Raw genomic sequence first — 18,631 nt, forward strand, 5'->3', positions numbered from 1 at the left:
CTGTCCAGCAGCAGACTGAAGGTGGCTGCTGCTGTGCACAGGTATATAAAGGCTCAGAGCCTATTATGACACGCGCAGCCAGCGTTCCATTGCCACATTCCATCTACTGCAGGCAGGATACCTGGCTGGCTGAATGTCGCTGAGAAGCTCACAGAGACCGCCATAAGCAACAGTTTAACAGAATGCCACAGACTAATCAACCAAACTTTTTGGGTTGGGTTCTCTTTTATAGTCTGCAGGCATTAAATGAAAGAAGTCAGTGTTCCAGCAGAAGGAGACAACGTTTCAGAAAAGGCATTGTAGCAAACCAAAAAAGAAATTTTAAGCGCAGCAGAGTAACCAGCGCACATACCTGTTAGCTCAGGTGAGTTTAAAAGGCTGCTGTTGATAACAAGGGCATTTGCTAAATAGATGGTGTGTGTGCAACAATATACTGAAAGGTCAATTATATTGTGCAGCTTATCTCACCACCTGTAGTTATTTAGGTGAAAGCTCCAAAATGCTTGCCTAATATGTCTGTTTATCCAAAAGGAAGTAAAAAGGGAGAGCTAGAAAGATAGCATTGCATCACATTACATGGCAATGCAATGCACAGTTGCTGAAGTTGAACCAAAATGAGCTTGTAATCTGGCTTCTGCAACTTTGAACATGAAAAATCCAATGAGGAGAAGAAAAGCAGAGCCAAAGAGTCCATCCCAAAATCCGACAAACAAGCAAAATGAACAAAAAACATTGAATTCAATTCTTTCTGATTTTAGAAACTGCATTAAAGAAGGGGTGCACCGGTCCTGGAGATACTGCAATACCAGGTCAATGCGTGGAGTGGACAGAGCAAGCTCTTTTTCCATCTCCCTGTTCTAAAAATCCATTTAATATATGGTCCCCAGATAGGTGACGTATCAGATATTAAACTGATAAGAACAGATACTACACTTGATCTTAGTCAAAAGGCCGAGAAGCGATAACCAGAATTGGTTTCAAACTACGGAGCCACCCAAGGATCCTAAAAAGTCCATTTGTGGAGATGAGCTCCTGGACTCCCGTTAAGAAGACATGTTGTCAACCTCTAGATCCCTTACATGCCTGCACTTTTCGGCTTGCTGCTGCTGCAATCCACGCGTTTTAGATCTGCATAACTCCACCTCTTTAAACACAGCACCTTCACCCCCTGCTGTTCCCACCCGCCTCAACACCGTTGGAAGGGAGGAGAACCAATTAAGGCGGGGGGTGGGGTGGAACGAGCAGCTGTCTACCCTTAGCAGGAGGGCTCCTGATTACATACCTCTCCTGCTGCTGCTGCTGCTGCTGGCTGTCCAGCAGCAGACTGAAGGTGGCTGCTGCTGTGCACAGGTATATAAAGGCTCAGAGCCTATTATGACACGCGCAGCCAGCGTTCCATTGCCACATTCCATCTACTGCAGGCAGGATACCTGGCTGGCTGAATGTCGCTGAGAAGCTCACAGAGACCGCCATAAGCAACAGTTTAACAGAATGCCACAGACTAATCAACCAAACTTTTTGGGTTGGGTTCTCTTTTATAGTCTGCAGGCATTAAATGAAAGAAGTCAGTGTTCCAGCAGAAGGAGACAACGTTTCAGAAAAGGCATTGTAGCAAACCAAAAAAGAAATTTTAAGCGCAGCAGAGTAACCAGCGCACATACCTGTTAGCTCAGGTGAGTTTAAAAGGCTGCTGTTGATAACAAGGGCATTTGCTAAATAGATGGTGTGTGTGCAACAATATACTGAAAGGTCAATTATATTGTGCAGCTTATCTCACCACCTGTAGTTATTTAGGTGAAAGCTCCAAAATGCTTGCCTAATATGTCTGTTTATCCAAAAGGAAGTAAAAAGGGAGAGCTAGAAAGATAGCATTGCATCACATTACATGGCAATGCAATGCACAGTTGCTGAAGTTGAACCAAAATGAGCTTGTAATCTGGCTTCTGCAACTTTGAACATGAAAAATCCAATGAGGAGAAGAAAAGCAGAGCCAAAGAGTCCATCCCAAAATCCGACAAACAAGCAAAATGAACAAAAAACATTGAATTCAATTCTTTCTGATTTTAGAAACTGCATTAAAGAAGGGGTGCACCGGTCCTGGAGATACTGCAATACCAGGTCAATGCGTGGAGTGGACAGAGCAAGCTCTTTTTCCATCTCCCTGTTCTAAAAATCCATTTAATATATGGTCCCCAGATAGGGGACGTATCAGATATTAAACTGATAAGAACAGATACTACACTTGATCTTAGCCAAAAGGCCGAGAAGCGATAACCAGAATTGGTTTCAAACTACGGAGCCACCCAAGGATCCTAAAAAGTCCATTTGTGGAGATGAGCTCCTGGACTCCCGTTAAGAAGACATGTTGTCAACCTCTAGATCCCTTACATGCCTGCACTTTTCGGCTTGCTGCTGCTGCAATCCACGCGTTTTAGATCTGCATAACTCCACCTCTTTAAACACAGCACCTTCACCCCCTGCTGTTCCCACCCGCCTCAACACCGTTGGAAGGGAGGAGAACCAATTAAGGCGGGGGGTGGGGTGGAACGAGCAGCTGTCTACCCTTAGCAGGAGGGCTCCTGATTACATACCTCTCCTGCTGCTGCTGCTGGCTGTCCAGCAGCAGACTGAAGGTGGCTGCTGCTGTGCACAGGTATATAAAGGCTCAGAGCCTATTATGACACGCGCAGCCAGCGTTCCATTGCCACATTCCATCTACTGCAGGCAGGATTCCTGGCTGGCTGAATGTCGCTGAGAAGCTCACAGAGACCGCCATAAGCAACAGTTTAACAGAATGCCACAGACTAATCAACCAAACTTTTTGGGTTGGGTTCTCTTTTATAGTCTGCAGGCATTAAATGAAAGAAGTCAGTGTTCCAGCAGAAGGAGACAACGTTTCAGAAAAGGCATTGTAGCAAACCAAAAAAGAAATTTTAAGCGCAGCAGAGTAACCAGCGCACATACCTGTTAGCTCAGGTGAGTTTAAAAGGCTGCTGTTGATAACAAGGGCATTTGCTAAATAGATGGTGTGTGTGCAACAATATACTGAAAGGTCAATTATATTGTGCAGCTTATCTCACCACCTGTAGTTATTTAGGTGAAAGCTCCAAAATGCTTGCCTAATATGTCTGTTTATCCAAAAGGAAGTAAAAAGGGAGAGCTAGAAAGATAGCATTGCATCACATTACATGGCAATGCAATGCACAGTTGCTGAAGTTGAACCAAAATGAGCTTGTAATCTGGCTTCTGCAACTTTGAACATGAAAAATCCAATGAGGAGAAGAAAAGCAGAGCCAAAGAGTCCATCCCAAAATCCGACAAACAAGCAAAATGAACAAAAAACATTGAATTCAATTCTTTCTGATTTTAGAAACTGCATTAAAGAAGGGGTGCACCGGTCCTGGAGATACTGCAATACCAGGTCAATGCGTGGAGTGGACAGAGCAAGCTCTTTTTCCATCTCCCTGTTCTAAAAATCCATTTAATATATGGTCCCCAGATAGGTGACGTATCAGATATTAAACTGATAAGAACAGATACTACACTTGATCTTAGTCAAAAGGCCGAGAAGCGATAACCAGAATTGGTTTCAAACTACGGAGCCACCCAAGGATCCTAAAAAGTCCATTTGTGGAGATGAGCTCCTGGACTCCCGTTAAGAAGACATGTTGTCAACCTCTAGATCCCTTACATGCCTGCACTTTTCGGCTTGCTGCTGCTGCAATCCACGCGTTTTAGATCTGCATAACTCCACCTCTTTAAACACAGCACCTTCACCCCCTGCTGTTCCCACCCGCCTCAACACCGTTGGAAGGGAGGAGAACCAATTAAGGCGGGGGGTGGGGTGGAACGAGCAGCTGTCTACCCTTAGCAGGAGGGCTCCTGATTACATACCTCTCCTGCTGCTGCTGCTGCTGCTGGCTGTCCAGCAGCAGACTGAAGGTGGCTGCTGCTGTGCACAGGTATATAAAGGCTCAGAGCCTATTATGACACGCGCAGCCAGCGTTCCATTGCCACATTCCATCTACTGCAGGCAGGATACCTGGCTGGCTGAATGTCGCTGAGAAGCTCACAGAGACCGCCATAAGCAACAGTTTAACAGAATGCCACAGACTAATCAACCAAACTTTTTGGGTTGGGTTCTCTTTTATAGTCTGCAGGCATTAAATGAAAGAAGTCAGTGTTCCAGCAGAAGGAGACAACGTTTCAGAAAAGGCATTGTAGCAAACCAAAAAAGAAATTTTAAGCGCAGCAGAGTAACCAGCGCACATACCTGTTAGCTCAGGTGAGTTTAAAAGGCTGCTGTTGATAACAAGGGCATTTGCTAAATAGCTGGTGTGTGTGCAACAATATACTGAAAGGTCAATTATATTGTGCAGCTTATCTCACCACCTGTAGTTATTTAGGTGAAAGCTCCAAAATGCTTGCCTAATATGTCTGTTTATCCAAAAGGAAGTAAAAAGGGAGAGCTAGAAAGATAGCATTGCATCACATTACATGGCAATGCAATGCACAGTTGCTGAAGTTGAACCAAAATGAGCTTGTAATCTGGCTTCTGCAACTTTGAACATGAAAAATCCAATGAGGAGAAGAAAAGCAGAGCCAAAGAGTCCATCCCAAAATCCGACAAACAAGCAAAATGAACAAAAAACATTGAATTCAATTCTTTCTGATTTTAGAAACTGCATTAAAGAAGGGGTGCACCGGTCCTGGAGATACTGCAATACCAGGTCAATGCGTGGAGTGGACAGAGCAAGCTCTTTTTCCATCTCCCTGTTCTAAAAATCCATTTAATATATGGTCCCCAGATAGGGGACGTATCAGATATTAAACTGATAAGAACAGATACTACACTTGATCTTAGCCAAAAGGCCGAGAAGCGATAACCAGAATTGGTTTCAAACTACGGAGCCACCCAAGGATCCTAAAAAGTCCATTTGTGGAGATGAGCTCCTGGACTCCCGTTAAGAAGACATGTTGTCAACCTCTAGATCCCTTACATGCCTGCACTTTTCGGCTTGCTGCTGCTGCAATCCACGCGTTTTAGATCTGCATAACTCCACCTCTTTAAACACAGCACCTTCACCCCCTGCTGTTCCCACCCGCCTCAACACCGTTGGAAGGGAGGAGAACCAATTAAGGCGGGGGGTGGGGTGGAACGAGCAGCTGTCTACCCTTAGCAGGAGGGCTCCTGATTACATACCTCTCCTGCTGCTGCTGCTGCTGGCTGTCCAGCAGCAGACTGAAGGTGGCTGCTGCTGTGCACAGGTATATAAAGGCTCAGAGCCTATTATGACACGCGCAGCCAGCGTTCCATTGCCACATTCCATCTACTGCAGGCAGGATACCTGGCTGGCTGAATGTCGCTGAGAAGCTCACAGAGACCGCCATAAGCAACAGTTTAACAGAATGCCACAGACTAATCAACCAAACTTTTTGGGTTGGGTTCTCTTTTATAGTCTGCAGGCATTAAATGAAAGAAGTCAGTGTTCCAGCAGAAGGAGACAACGTTTCAGAAAAGGCATTGTAGCAAACCAAAAAAGAAATTTTAAGCGCAGCAGAGTAACCAGCGCACATACCTGTTAGCTCAGGTGAGTTTAAAAGGCTGCTGTTGATAACAAGGGCATTTGCTAAATAGATGGTGTGTGTGCAACAATATACTGAAAGGTCAATTATATTGTGCAGCTTATCTCACCACCTGTAGTTATTTAGGTGAAAGCTCCAAAATGCTTGCCTAATATGTCTGTTTATCCAAAAGGAAGTAAAAAGGGAGAGCTAGAAAGATAGCATTGCATCACATTACATGGCAATGCAATGCACAGTTGCTGAAGTTGAACCAAAATGAGCTTGTAATCTGGCTTCTGCAACTTTGAACATGAAAAATCCAATGAGGAGAAGAAAAGCAGAGCCAAAGAGTCCATCCCAAAATCCGACAAACAAGCAAAATGAACAAAAAACATTGAATTCAATTCTTTCTGATTTTAGAAACTGCATTAAAGAAGGGGTGCACCGGTCCTGGATATACTGCAATACCAGGTCAATGCGTGGAGTGGACAGAGCAAGCTCTTTTTCCATCTCCCTGTTCTAAAAATCCATTTAATATATGGTCCCCAGATAGGGGACGTATCAGATATTAAACTGATAAGAACAGATTTTTTTTTTTTTTTTTTTTTTTTTTTACCAAATCAGATAGGCCGGAGCATAAGCTCAATCAAATCGACTTACAAAAGCCTTTCATTAACACTTAGCCTTTCATCACACTTGGTATATAATCAAAAATAAAACCAAACCTTATCATCAGGTACATTATACACTACTAATTAAACTTTACCAAAAACCTCCATTTTTTAAACTTCCAGATCCCTTCAGCATCTATAATACTTCCACGTTCCTGATCCCAGAGGTATATTACATACATACGTGACAGAATCAATCTCAAACATTCATTAACTGACATTTTCTTCCTTTTAAAAACTAACAAATTCCTCGCATCCCACAAACTTTCAATTACACACACCACCAACAACCATAAAATCCTATCCTTAATTCTACTACATGCACCCATCCCAAACATAGCAAGTTTCCAATTAACATACTTTACACCCACCAATTCCTTGCAAAGTCCCCCTATACCCTTCCATACATCATATGCAAAATCACAATCCCATACCATATGTCTAACATGCTCTCTCAAACCACATCCATCCCTCGGGCATACCTCAGATTTAACTAAATCCCTCTTCTTTTGCACATCTCTAACAGGCAAAATGTCATGCAATATCATCCAAGCGATATCTCTCTGTCTGTTAGTCACACCATCTATACTTAATTTTCTCCACATCTCGGTTACTTCCTCCCCTCTCAACCCATTGATATTACATACCACCTCACGCTCACGCACCATCCTAATGACTTTCTTCTTTTGCCTAAAATCACTCATGTTAACGGACAACAAATCATACTTCCTTACAAATTTCTCAACACAACCATACCATACAGGACACTTAAAAGCAACAGGCACTCTAGCATCCCTTTTGACCCACTTTAAGCCATAAAGCATCCATCCAGCCGAATACTTCATCATATAAGCACACTTATTACTTTTCCCTAGAACCACCACCACCATTTTCACGTAACTAATCCCTAAAAAGAAATCAATATTTGGAAAATCCAAACCACCATTTACACATAACTTATAGACAGATTCCCGTTTCAATTTCTCCATGCGACTTCCCCAAAGAAAATTAAAGATGAATTTCTCAGTTTTTCTAATTTTCTTAAAAGCAGCAGGATATACATTCGCAACAAACAACAAAATAGGCAAAATAACCGCCTTAATAATCAGAACTTTCCCAGTCAGAGTTAATTCTCTCATTCGCCAAAAATTCAACTTGCGCACCACTCTCACCCCACAATGTTCCCAACTCTCATTTCCTTTCAAATCATCATTAAACTTAATCCCAAGCACCTTTATTGCACCATCCTCACACCTCACACCATCCATCCGTACATTCCTCTCACCAAAACATTTAAAGGAACTCTTAGTCCAATTGACCTTAAAAGCTGAGACACTACAAAACAAACTTAATATCAACCTTGCCCTACTCATCGCAGCCATATTCCCACTCACAATCACTACATCATCCATGTAACCTAGAATTCTCACATCCTTTCCATTACTCCTAGGAATAATCACACCTCTCATAACCTTATCCTTCCTAACCATACACATCAACACTTCAATCACACTAATAAACAAAAAAGGGGACATAGGGCACCCCTGACGCACTCCTGATTTAATTCTCACTTTCTCACTCAACCACCCATTCACCAAAAATTCACTTGAAACATTACAATACAAACTCCTAACACAGTTTACAAAATTCCTGGAATAACCCATCTTAGACAAAACCTTAAACATAAAGCTATGTGACACACGGTCAAAAGCTTTTTCAAAATCAACCGAAAACAACAAACATTTCTGCTTACGACTCATACAATCCCCAATCACATCACGCAACAACACCAAATTTTCAGTCATACTTCTCCCAGGCACTGCACACACTTGATCTTCATCCACCACACCGCCAATCACTTCCCGCATCCGGCTAGCCAACAATTTACTAAACACCTTATAGTCTGCATTCAAAAGGGTGATTGGCCTCCAATTCCCCAAATCCTTTTTATCACCTTTCTTATGAACCAAAACCACCACCCCATCTCTCATAGATTCACTCAACATATTCTCCGTGAACATATACTGGCACACCTCCAATAAGTCATTTCCCATCGTGTCCCATTCCTTAACATATAACTCCACGGGCAGTCCATCCTTCCCAGGTGTTTTATTCTTACTCGCAGACATCACCACTTTTTTAACTTCATCCAACACAATTACATCATCCAATATTTCACGTTCATCCTCACCCAAACAACCTTCTAAACACCCCAAAGCATCAGTCAACATCCTATCATCAACCCATTTTTCCCCATACAACTCCTTATAAAACAACACCACCTCCTGCATCACATCCTTCCCACTCACACACACCCCATCACCATTCACCACCTCATCCATATCTACTTTCTTCCCAAAAACTTTTTTGAAAAAAAACCTTGTGCATTTCTCATTTTTCTCCAAATGTTCAATCTTAGAACGGTAAATAATTTCTTTCCCTTTACCCTCAATATATTTCTTAATCTCTTCTTTCACTTGACACATCAAAACATCCACATCCACTCCAATCATCCTTAACTTCCTCAGCCACTCCAGTCTAGAGCTTAAATCATTAAATTTTGCTCTATTCATTGCTGCTTTCCTCCTGCCCCTTTTTCTAAAGAAAAAACCAATCTCACTCTTCATCCAGTCCCACCACTCAAGCACATTCCTGAAATCACTTTTTTTATCCCTCCACCTAACATACATTCGCCTAAAATCACGCATGATCCTATTATCTTCCAGCAAACGCACATTAAGTTTCCACACGCCACCACCATATACAAAGGAAATCTTACCTTCTAGACGTGCCCTCAAACACACATGGTCAGAGAAGGGAACATCTTCCTGCTGGAAATTCCTACAAATAACATTTTGTGAAGAAAAGAAGATACGGTCTATTCTAGACTCTATGCCTCCCCTGTCGACCTTATAGGTCGCAGGAGGTGGATTACCTAAAAAAACTTCCGCAGCATCCTGTAAGGAAAAATCCGCCACAAGACTCTTGAGTCTTTTACCTGTAACATCCATCTTATCCCCCTCCGTCACACAATTGAAATCTCCAACAAAAATTATTGGCATTTTGCCAGATAAAAAAAAAACATAATTTCTCAAAAATTTCCAGCCTCTCCCCTTTATCTATTGGTGCATACATATTTACCACCCTAACCCTCCACCCCCTACAATTTAACTTACATATTACACACCTCCCCGCCTCCACCACCATGTAACTTTCTATCTTAACACTATAACCCTTCACCAAAACACCTACCCCACAATTTTTATTACATACAGAACCAGACCACACACTTTGACCTAAAGGCCATGCATTTTCACTTAAGGGATCGGAGATCCCACACTCCTGGACACAGTATACGTCCGCATCCAAGTTGCTCAAGTAGTCCAAAATTGCCACTCTTCTCGACTCAGATTTAATCAGCCTAACATTTAGCGACAAGATGCTGAGAGCAACTTGGGCACCCATCTATTAATTTGATGTGGCAGGTCACGACAACATGCCCACCTGTACATCATCCTAACCCTTCTGGGGGTAGGACGCTGGACGTGCAGATATCGTAGTTTGTGCCTTCCCCCAAAAAAGACACATCTTGGGGATCGGATGCAGTAGGGTACACCCGGGCTGGACTCACACTGCAGTCACTTAAAGGGGAAAAGGATGGTTCAGTTTTCTTCTTTTTCTTCACTGAAGCGCCTCCATCTTCATCTGAACTATAATCCCGCCGCTGGGGGTCAAAGTCCCCCTGACCTCCCTCCTCCTCAAGGTCAGAAACGACATCGCTCCAGGCCACATGCGGTGTTCTGGTCAGATCAGACTCCTCTTTCCCCTGAAATGTAACCATCATGTCTGGAATTTCAGCCTCCAGATCCTCCACCGGGGCCACTTCCATGCCTATACGATCATCAGTTATTGTCTCAGACTCACTGACATCTGAAGCCACAGACGCGGCCCTCTGCACCGGTGGCTCAGGTGCCAGCTCCATATTTCCTCTTACATTCACACGAACCAGTTCTGGAAAAGCAACCCGAGCCTCCTCCTCATCCAGGAAAGCCAGAGTAGATATCGGAGCAGTCGGAGTTGGAGCAGTCGGAGTTGTAGCTGTGGGTGCAGGAGATTCATTTCTTCTCCTTCCCCTTCCCGCTGCCCCTGCATATGAACCAGGATGGAATATACAGTCTCTGAAGGCATGCCCCTTCTCTCCGCAGAGATTACAGACTATTTCATTTTTGCAATTATTGGAAGAATGACCCACCTCATTGCACTTCCTGCAAATAATCTGTCTGATGTCGCATGCTTCCTGAGTATGGCCATACCTCCTACAATGACGACAAAACCTGGGCGCATTGGGGAAGAACAGGTAACCCCGCTCACTCCCAATGGAAAAATTTGATGGAGGATAATGTATACCCCCTGGTTCATCAGGACTTTCCCGGAACTTGACCATGAAACGATATTTACCGGTCCATAGTTCCTCCTCATTCATGACTTTTACTGCCACCTTGGTAATATAGCAGTGCCTATTTAGAAAGGCATAAATCAAAGCCAAGTCCACATGTGGGTTGTACATGAAAACAGTCAGAGGTACCTCTTTGGAGCAATACAAGATGACAAAAGTCAGCCCATCCAAATATTGATTGTCCAGATTCTTTTTCAAACAATCATAGAAATTGTTGCAAACAGCCATATAAGTAAATACAAGATTATACTTGCTTTTGAATTGCTGGAGGCACAAGATTTCTTCCTTCTTCACTTCAAGGAGTCCAAACAAAATCTCCTTCACCACGAAGCTGAGGGTAAAGATTCCTTCTTTGCCTTCTTCCACATCAATCTGGATTCCAAACTTCACTCGAGCCTCACCGGGCCCAGCGTATCGAATGCGTCCCATTATCGCTAGTCGTGTCTACTGGCCAACTCCTTATAGCAGCAAGTGGCTTAAGCCATAAAATGGCGATGCCACAGGGCCAAGAGTTAACGCACAGACAGCCAAATGACTAGACCCATTACAGATCTGAGCCAAAAGGCCGAGAAGCAATAACCAGAATTGGTTTCAAACTACGGAGCCACCCAAGGATCCTAAAAAGTCCATTTGTGGAGATGAGCTCCTGGACTCCCGTTAAGAAGACATGTTGTCAACCTCTAGATCCCTTACATGCCTGCACTTTTCGGCTTGCTGCTGCTGCAATCCACGCGTTTTAGATCTGCATAACTCCACCTCTTTAAACACAGCACCTTCACCCCCTGCTGTTCCCACCCGCCTCAACACCGTTGGAAGGGAGGAGAACCAATTAAGGCGGGGGGTGGGGTGGAACGAGCAGCTGTCTACCCTTAGCAGGAGGGCTCCTGATTACATACCTCTCCTGCTGCTGCTGCTGCTGGCTGTCCAGCAGCAGACTGAAGGTGGCTGCTGCTGTGCACAGGTATATAAAGGCTCAGAGCCTATTATGACACGCGCAGCCAGCGTTCCATTGCCACATTCCATCTACTGCAGGCAGGATACCTGGCTGGCTGAATGTCGCTGAGAAGCTCACAGAGACCGCCATAAGCAACAGTTTAACAGAATGCCACAGACTAATCAACCAAACTTTTTGGGTTGGGTTCTCTTTTATAGTCTGCAGGCATTAAATGAAAGAAGTCAGTGTTCCTGCAGAAGGAGACAACGTTTCAGAAAAGGCATTGTAGCAAACCAAAAAAGAAATTTTAAGCGCAGCAGAGTAACCAGCGCACATACCTGTTAGCTCAGGTGAGTTTAAAAGGCTGCTGTTGATAACAAGGGCATTTGCTAAATAGATGGTGTGTGTGCAACAATATACTGAAAGGTCAATTATATTGTGCAGCTTATCTCACCACCTGTAGTTATTTAGGTGAAAGCTCCAAAATGCTTGCCTAATATGTCTGTTTATCCAAAAGGAAGTAAAAAGGGAGAGCTAGAAAGATAGCATTGCATCACATTACATGGCAATGCAATGCACAGTTGCTGAAGTTGAACCAAAATGAGCTTGTAATCTGGCTTCTGCAACTTTGAACATGAAAAATCCAATGAGGAGAAGAAAAGCAGAGCCAAAGAGTCCATCCCAAAATCCGACAAACAAGCAAAATGAACAAAAAACATTGAATTCAATTCTTTCTGATTTTAGAAACTGCATTAAAGAAGGGGTGCACCGGTCCTGGAGATACTGCAATACCAGGTCAATGCGTGGAGTGGACAGAGCAAGCTCTTTTTCCATCTCCCTGTTCTAAAAATCCATTTAATATATGGTCCCCAGATAGGGGACGTATCAGATATTAAACTGATAAGAACAGATACTACACTTGATCTTAGCCAAAAGGCCGAGAAGCGATAACCAGAATTGGTTTCAAACTACGGAGCCACCCAAGGATCCTAAAAAGTCCATTTGTGGAGATGAGCTCCTGGACTCCCGTTAAGAAGACATGTTGTCAACCTCTAGATCCCTTACATGCCTGCACTTTTCGGCTTGCTGCTGCTGCAATCCACGCGTTTTAGATCTGCATAACTCCACCTCTTTAAACACAGCACCTTCACCCCCTGCTGTTCCCACCCGCCTCAACACCGTTGGAAGGGAGGAGAACCAATTAAGGCGGGGGGTGGGGTGGAACGAGCAGCTGTCTACCCTTAGCAGGAGGGCTCCTGATTACATACCTCTCCTGCTGCTGCTGCTGCTGCTGGCTGTCCAGCAGCAGACTGAAGGTGGCTGCTGCTGTGCACAGGTATATAAAGGCTCAGAGCCTATTATGACACGCGCAGCCAGCGTTCCATTGCCACATTCCATCTACTGCAGGCAGGATACCTGGCTGGCTGAATGTCGCTGAGAATCTCACAGAGACCGCCATAAGCAACAGTTTAACAGAATGCCACAGACTAATCAACCAAACTTTTTGGGTTGGGTTCTCTTTTATAGTCTGCAGGCATTAAATGAAAGAAGTCAGTGTTCCAGCAGAAGGAGACAACGTTTCAGAAAAGGCATTGTAGCAAACCAAAAAAGAAATTTTAAGCGCAGCAGAGTAACCAGCGCACATACCTGTTAGCTCAGGTGAGTTTAAAAGGCTGCTGTTGATAACAAGGGCATTTGCTAAATAGATGGTGTGTGTGCAACAATATACTGAAAGGTCAATTATATTGTGCAGCTTATCTCACCACCTGTAGTTATTTAGGTGAAAGCTCCAAAATGCTTGCCTAATATGTCTGTTTATCCAAAAGGAAGTAAAAAGGGAGAGCTAGAAAGATAGCATTGCATCACATTACATGGCAATGCAATGCACAGTTGCTGAAGTTGAACCAAAATGAGCTTGTAATCTGGCTTCTGCAACTTTGAACATGAAAAATCCAATGAGGAGAAGAAAAGCAGAGCCAAAGAGTCCATCCCAAAATCCGACAAACAAGCAAAATGAACAAAAAACATTGAATTCAATTCTTTCTGATTTTAGAAACTGCATTAAAGAAGGGGTGCACCGGTCCTGGAGATACTGCAATACCAGGTCAATGCGTGGAGTGGACAGAGCAAGCTCTTTTTCCATCTCCCTGTTCTAAAAATCCATTTAATATATGGTCCCCAGATAGGGGACGTATCAGATATTAAACTGATAAGAACAGATACTACACTTGATCTTAGCCAAAAGGCCGAGAAGCGATAACCAGAATTGGTTTCAAACTACGGAGCCACCCAAGGATCCTAAAAAGTCCATTTGTGGAGATGAGCTCCTGGACTCCCGTTAAGAAGACATGTTGTCAACCTCTAGATCCCTTACATGCCTGCACTTTTCGGCTTGCTGCTGCTGCAATCCACGCGTTTTAGATCTGCATAACTCCACCTCTTTAAACACAGCACCTTCACCCCCTGCTGTTCCCACCCGCCTCAACACCGTTGGAAGGGAGGAGAACCAATTAAGGCGGGGGGTGGGGTGGAACGAGCAGCTGTCTACCCTTAGCAGGAGGGCTCCTGATTACATACCTCTCCTGCTGCTGCTGCTGCTGGCTGTCCAGCAGCAGACTGAAGGTGGCTGCTGCTGTGCACAGGTATATAAAGGCTCAGAGCCTATTATGACACGCGCAGCCAGCGTTCCATTGCCACATTCCATCTACTGCAGGCAGGATACCTGGCTGGCTGAATGTCGCTGAGAAGCTCACAGAGACCGCCATAAGCAACAGTTTAACAGAATGCCACAGACTAATCAACCAAACTTTTTGGGTTGGGTTCTCTTTTATAGTCTGCAGGCATTAAATGAAAGAAGTCAGTGTTCCAGCAGAAGGTGACAACGTTTCAGAAAAGGCATTGTAGCAAACCAAAAAAGAAATTTTAAGCGCAGCAGAGTAACCAGCGCACATACCTGTTAGCTCAGGTGAGTTTAAAAGGCTGCTGTTGATAACAAGGGCATTTGCTAAATAGATGGTGTGTGTGCAACAATATACTGAAAGGTCAATTATATTGTGCAGCTTATCTCACCACCTGTAGTTATTTAGGTGAAAGCTCCAAAATGCTTGCCTAATATGTCTGTTTATCCAAAAGGAAGTAAAAAGGGAGAGCTAGAAAGATAGCATTGCATCACATTACATGGCAATGCAATGCACAGTTGCTGAAGTTGAACCAAAATGAGCTTGTAATCTGGCTTCTGCAACTTTGAACATGAAAAATCCAATGAGGAGAAGAAAAGCAGAGCCAAAGAGTCCATCCCAAAATCCGACAAACAAGCAAAATGAACAAAAAACATTGAATTCAATTCTTTCTGATTTTAGAAACTGCATTAAAGAAGGGGTGCACCGGTCCTGGAGATACTGCAATACCAGGTCAATGCGTGGAGTGGACAGAGCAAGCTCTTTTTCCATCTCCCTGTTCTAAAAATCCATTTAATATATGGTCCCCAGATAGGGGACGTATCAGATATTAAACTGATAAGAACAGATACTACACTTGATCTTAGCCAAAAGGCCGAGAAGCGATAACCAGAATTGGTTTCAAACTACGGAGCCACCCAAGGATCCTAAAAAGTCCATTTGTGGAGATGAGCTCCTGGACTCCCGTTAAGAAGACATGTTGTCAACCTCTAGATCCCTTACATGCCTGCACTTTTCGGCTTGCTGCTGCTGCAATCCACGCGTTTTAGATCTGCATAACTCCACCTCTTTAAACACAGCACCTTCACCCCCTGCTGTTCCCACCCGCCTCAACACCGTTGGAAGGGAGGAGAACCAATTAAGGCGGGGGGTGGGGTGGAACGAGCAGCTGTCTACCCTTAGCAGGAGGGCTCCTGATTACATACCTCTCCTGCTGCTGCTGCTGCTGGCTGTCCAGCAGCAGACTGAAGGTGGCTGCTGCTGTGCACAGGTATATAAAGGCTCAGAGCCTATTATGACACGCGCAGTCAGCGTTCCATTGCCACATTCCATCTACTGCAGGCAGGATACCTGGCTGGCTGAATGTCGCTGAGAAGCTCACAGAGACCGCCATAAGCAACAGTTTAACAGAATGCCACAGACTAATCAACCAAACTTTTTGGGTTGGGTTCTCTTTTATAGTCTGCAGGCATTAAATGAAAGAAGTCAGTGTTCCAGCAGAAGGTGACAACGTTTCAGAAAAGGCATTGTAGCAAACCAAAAAAGAAATTTTAAGCGCAGCAGAGTAACCAGCGCACATACCTGTTAGCTCAGGTGAGTTTAAAAGGCTGCTGTTGATAACAAGGGCATTTGCTAAATAGATGGTGTGTGTGCAACAATATACTGAAAGGTCAATTATATTGTGCAGCTTATCTCACCACCTGTAGTTATTTAGGTGAAAGCTCCAAAATGCTTGCCTAATATGTCTGTTTATCCAAAAGGAAGTAAAAAGGGAGAGCTAGAAAGATAGCATTGCATCACATTACATGGCAATGCAATGCACAGTTGCTGAAGTTGAACCAAAATGAGCTTGTAATCTGGCTTCTGCAACTTTGAACATGAAAAATCCAATGAGGAGAAGAAAAGCAGAGCCAAAGAGTCCATCCCAAAATCCGACAAACAAGCAAAATGAACAAAAAACATTGAATTCAATTCTTTCTGATTTTAGAAACTGCATTAAAGAAGGGGTGCACCGGTCCTGGAGATACTGCAATACCAGGTCAATGCGTGGAGTGGACAGAGCAAGCTCTTTTTCCATCTCCCTGTTCTAAAAATCCATTTAATATATGGTCCCCAGATAGGGGACGTATCAGATATTAAACTGATAAGAACAGATACTACACTTGATCTTAGCCAAAAGGCCGAGAAGCGATAACCAGAATTGGTTTCAAACTACGGAGCCACCCAAGGATCCTAAAAAGTCCATTTGTGGAGATGAGCTCCTGGACTCCCGTTAAGAAGACATGTTGTCAACCTCTAGATCCCTTACATGCCTGCACTTTTCGGCTTGCTGCTGCTGCAATCCACGCGTTTTAGATCTGCATAACTCCACCTCTTTAAACACAGCACCTTCACCCCCTGCTGTTCCCACCCGCCTCAACACCGTTGGAAGGGAGGAGAACCAATTAAGGCGGGGGGTGGGGTGGAACGAGCAGCTGTCTACCCTTAGCAGGAGGGCTCCTGATTACATACCTCTCCTGCTGCTGCTGCTGCTGGCTGTCCAGCAGCAGACTGAAGGTGGCTGCTGCTGTGCACAGGTATATAAAGGCTCAGAGCCTATTATGACACGCGCAGTCAGCGTTTCATTGCCACATTCCATCTACTGCAGGCAGGATACCTGGCTGGCTGAATGTCGCTGAGAAGCTCACAGAGACCGCCATAAGCAACAGTTTAACAGAATGCCACAGACTAATCAACCAAACTTTTTGGGTTGGGTTCTCTTTTATAGTCTGCAGGCATTAAATGAAAGAAGTCAGTGTTCCAGCAGAAGGAGACAACGTTTCAGAAAAGGCATTGTAGCAAACCAAAAAAGAAATTTTAAGCGCAGCAGAGTAACCAGCGCACATACCTGTTAGCTCAGGTGAGTTTAAAAGGCTGCTGTTGATAACAAGGGCATTTGCTAAATAGATGGTGTGTGTGCAACAATATACTGAAAGGTCAATTATATTGTGCAGCTTATCTCACCACCTGTAGTTATTTAGGTGAAAGCTCCAAAATGCTTGCCTAATATGTCTGTTTATCCAAAAGGAAGTAAAAAGGGAGAGCTAGAAAGATAGCATTGCATCACATTACATGGCAATGCAATGCACAGTTGCTGAAGTTGAACCAAAATGAGCTTGTAATCTGGCTTCTGCAACTTTGAACATGAAAAATCCAATGAGGAGAAGAAAAGCAGAGCCAAAGAGTCCATCCCAAAATCCGACAAACAAGCAAAATGAACAAAAAACATTGAATTCAATTCTTTCTGATTTTAGAAACTGCATTAAAGAAGGGGTGCACCGGTCCTGGAGATACTGCAATACCAGGTCAATGCGTGGAGTGGACAGAGCAAGCTCTTTTTCCATCTCCCTGTTCTAAAAATCCATTTAATATATGGTCCCCAGATAGGGGACGTATCAGATATTAAACTGATAAGAACAGATACTACACTTGATCTTAGCCAAAAGGCCGAGAAGCGATAACCAGAATTGGTTTCAAACTACGGAGCCACCCAAGGATCCTAAAAAGTCCATTTGTGGAGATGAGCTCCTGGACTCCCGTTAAGAAGACATGTTGTCAACCTCTAGATCCCTTACATGCCTGCACTTTTCGGCTTGCTGCTGCTGCAATCCACGCGTTTTAGATCTGCATAACTCCACCTCTTTAAACACAGCACCTTCACCCCCTGCTGTTCCCACCCGCCTCAACACCGTTGGAAGGGAGGAGAACCAATTAAGGCGGGGGGTGGGGTGGAACGAGCAGCTGTCTATCCTTAGCAGGAGGGCTCCTGATTACATACCTCTCCTGCTGCTGCTGCTGCTGGCTGTCCAGCAGCAGACTGAAGGTGGCTGCTGCTGTGCACAGGTATATAAAGGCTCAGAGCCTATTATGACACGCGCAGCCAGCGTTCCATTGCCACATTCCATCTACTGCAGGCAGGATACCTGGCTGGCTGAATGTCGCTGAGAAGCTCACAGAGACCGCCATAAGCAACAGTTTAACAGAATGCCACAGACTAATCAACCAAACTTTTTGGGTTGGGTTCTCTTTTATAGTCTGCAGGCATTAAATGAAAGAAGTCAGTGTTCCAGCAGAAGGAGACAACGTTTCAGAAAAGGCATTGTAGCAAACCAAAAAAGAAATTTTAAGCGCAGCAGAGTAACCAGCGCACATACCTGTTAGCTCAGGTGAGTTTAAAAGGCTGCTGTTGATAACAAGGGCATTTGCTAAATAGATGGTGTGTGTGCAACAATATACTGAAAGGTCAATTATATTGTGCAGCTTATCTCACCACCTGTAGTTATTTAGG

At 44.0% G+C, this 18,631-nt stretch overlaps 10 non-coding genes across 10 annotated transcripts; all 10 read right to left on the reverse strand.

Annotated features, from left to right (window-relative positions):
- Window positions 1-772: 772 nt before the first annotated feature.
- LOC141234058 (U2 spliceosomal RNA) lies at window positions 773-963 on the reverse strand. The gene has a single exon (XR_012300079.1). It is a non-coding gene; the product is annotated as a U2 spliceosomal RNA (small nuclear RNA).
- Window positions 964-2,081: 1,118 nt separating this feature from the next.
- Window positions 2,082-2,272, reverse strand: LOC141233765 (U2 spliceosomal RNA). Its single transcript, XR_012299796.1, has one exon. It is a non-coding gene; the product is annotated as a U2 spliceosomal RNA (small nuclear RNA).
- Window positions 2,273-3,384: 1,112 nt separating this feature from the next.
- Window positions 3,385-3,575, reverse strand: LOC141234059 (U2 spliceosomal RNA). The gene has a single exon (XR_012300080.1). It is a non-coding gene; the product is annotated as a U2 spliceosomal RNA (small nuclear RNA).
- Window positions 3,576-4,693: 1,118 nt separating this feature from the next.
- LOC141233767 (U2 spliceosomal RNA) lies at window positions 4,694-4,884 on the reverse strand. Its single transcript, XR_012299797.1, has one exon. It is a non-coding gene; the product is annotated as a U2 spliceosomal RNA (small nuclear RNA).
- Window positions 4,885-5,999: 1,115 nt separating this feature from the next.
- Window positions 6,000-6,191, reverse strand: LOC141234104 (U2 spliceosomal RNA). The gene has a single exon (XR_012300112.1). It is a non-coding gene; the product is annotated as a U2 spliceosomal RNA (small nuclear RNA).
- Window positions 6,192-12,384: 6,193 nt separating this feature from the next.
- Window positions 12,385-12,575, reverse strand: LOC141233768 (U2 spliceosomal RNA). The gene has a single exon (XR_012299798.1). It is a non-coding gene; the product is annotated as a U2 spliceosomal RNA (small nuclear RNA).
- Window positions 12,576-13,693: 1,118 nt separating this feature from the next.
- On the reverse strand, window positions 13,694-13,884 carry LOC141233769 (U2 spliceosomal RNA). The gene has a single exon (XR_012299799.1). It is a non-coding gene; the product is annotated as a U2 spliceosomal RNA (small nuclear RNA).
- A 1,115-nt stretch (window positions 13,885-14,999) lies between these two features.
- LOC141233770 (U2 spliceosomal RNA) lies at window positions 15,000-15,190 on the reverse strand. Its single transcript, XR_012299800.1, has one exon. It is a non-coding gene; the product is annotated as a U2 spliceosomal RNA (small nuclear RNA).
- A 1,115-nt stretch (window positions 15,191-16,305) lies between these two features.
- LOC141233771 (U2 spliceosomal RNA) lies at window positions 16,306-16,496 on the reverse strand. Its single transcript, XR_012299801.1, has one exon. It is a non-coding gene; the product is annotated as a U2 spliceosomal RNA (small nuclear RNA).
- A 1,115-nt stretch (window positions 16,497-17,611) lies between these two features.
- LOC141233772 (U2 spliceosomal RNA) lies at window positions 17,612-17,802 on the reverse strand. Its single transcript, XR_012299802.1, has one exon. It is a non-coding gene; the product is annotated as a U2 spliceosomal RNA (small nuclear RNA).
- Window positions 17,803-18,631: the final 829 nt, after the last annotated feature.

This window comes from Phyllobates terribilis, unplaced genomic scaffold (genome assembly GCF_046119375.1).
Source record: "Phyllobates terribilis strain yellow unplaced genomic scaffold, ASM4611937v1 Scaffold_629__1_contigs__length_933511, whole genome shotgun sequence".
NCBI lineage: Eukaryota > Metazoa > Chordata > Amphibia > Anura > Dendrobatidae > Phyllobates > Phyllobates terribilis.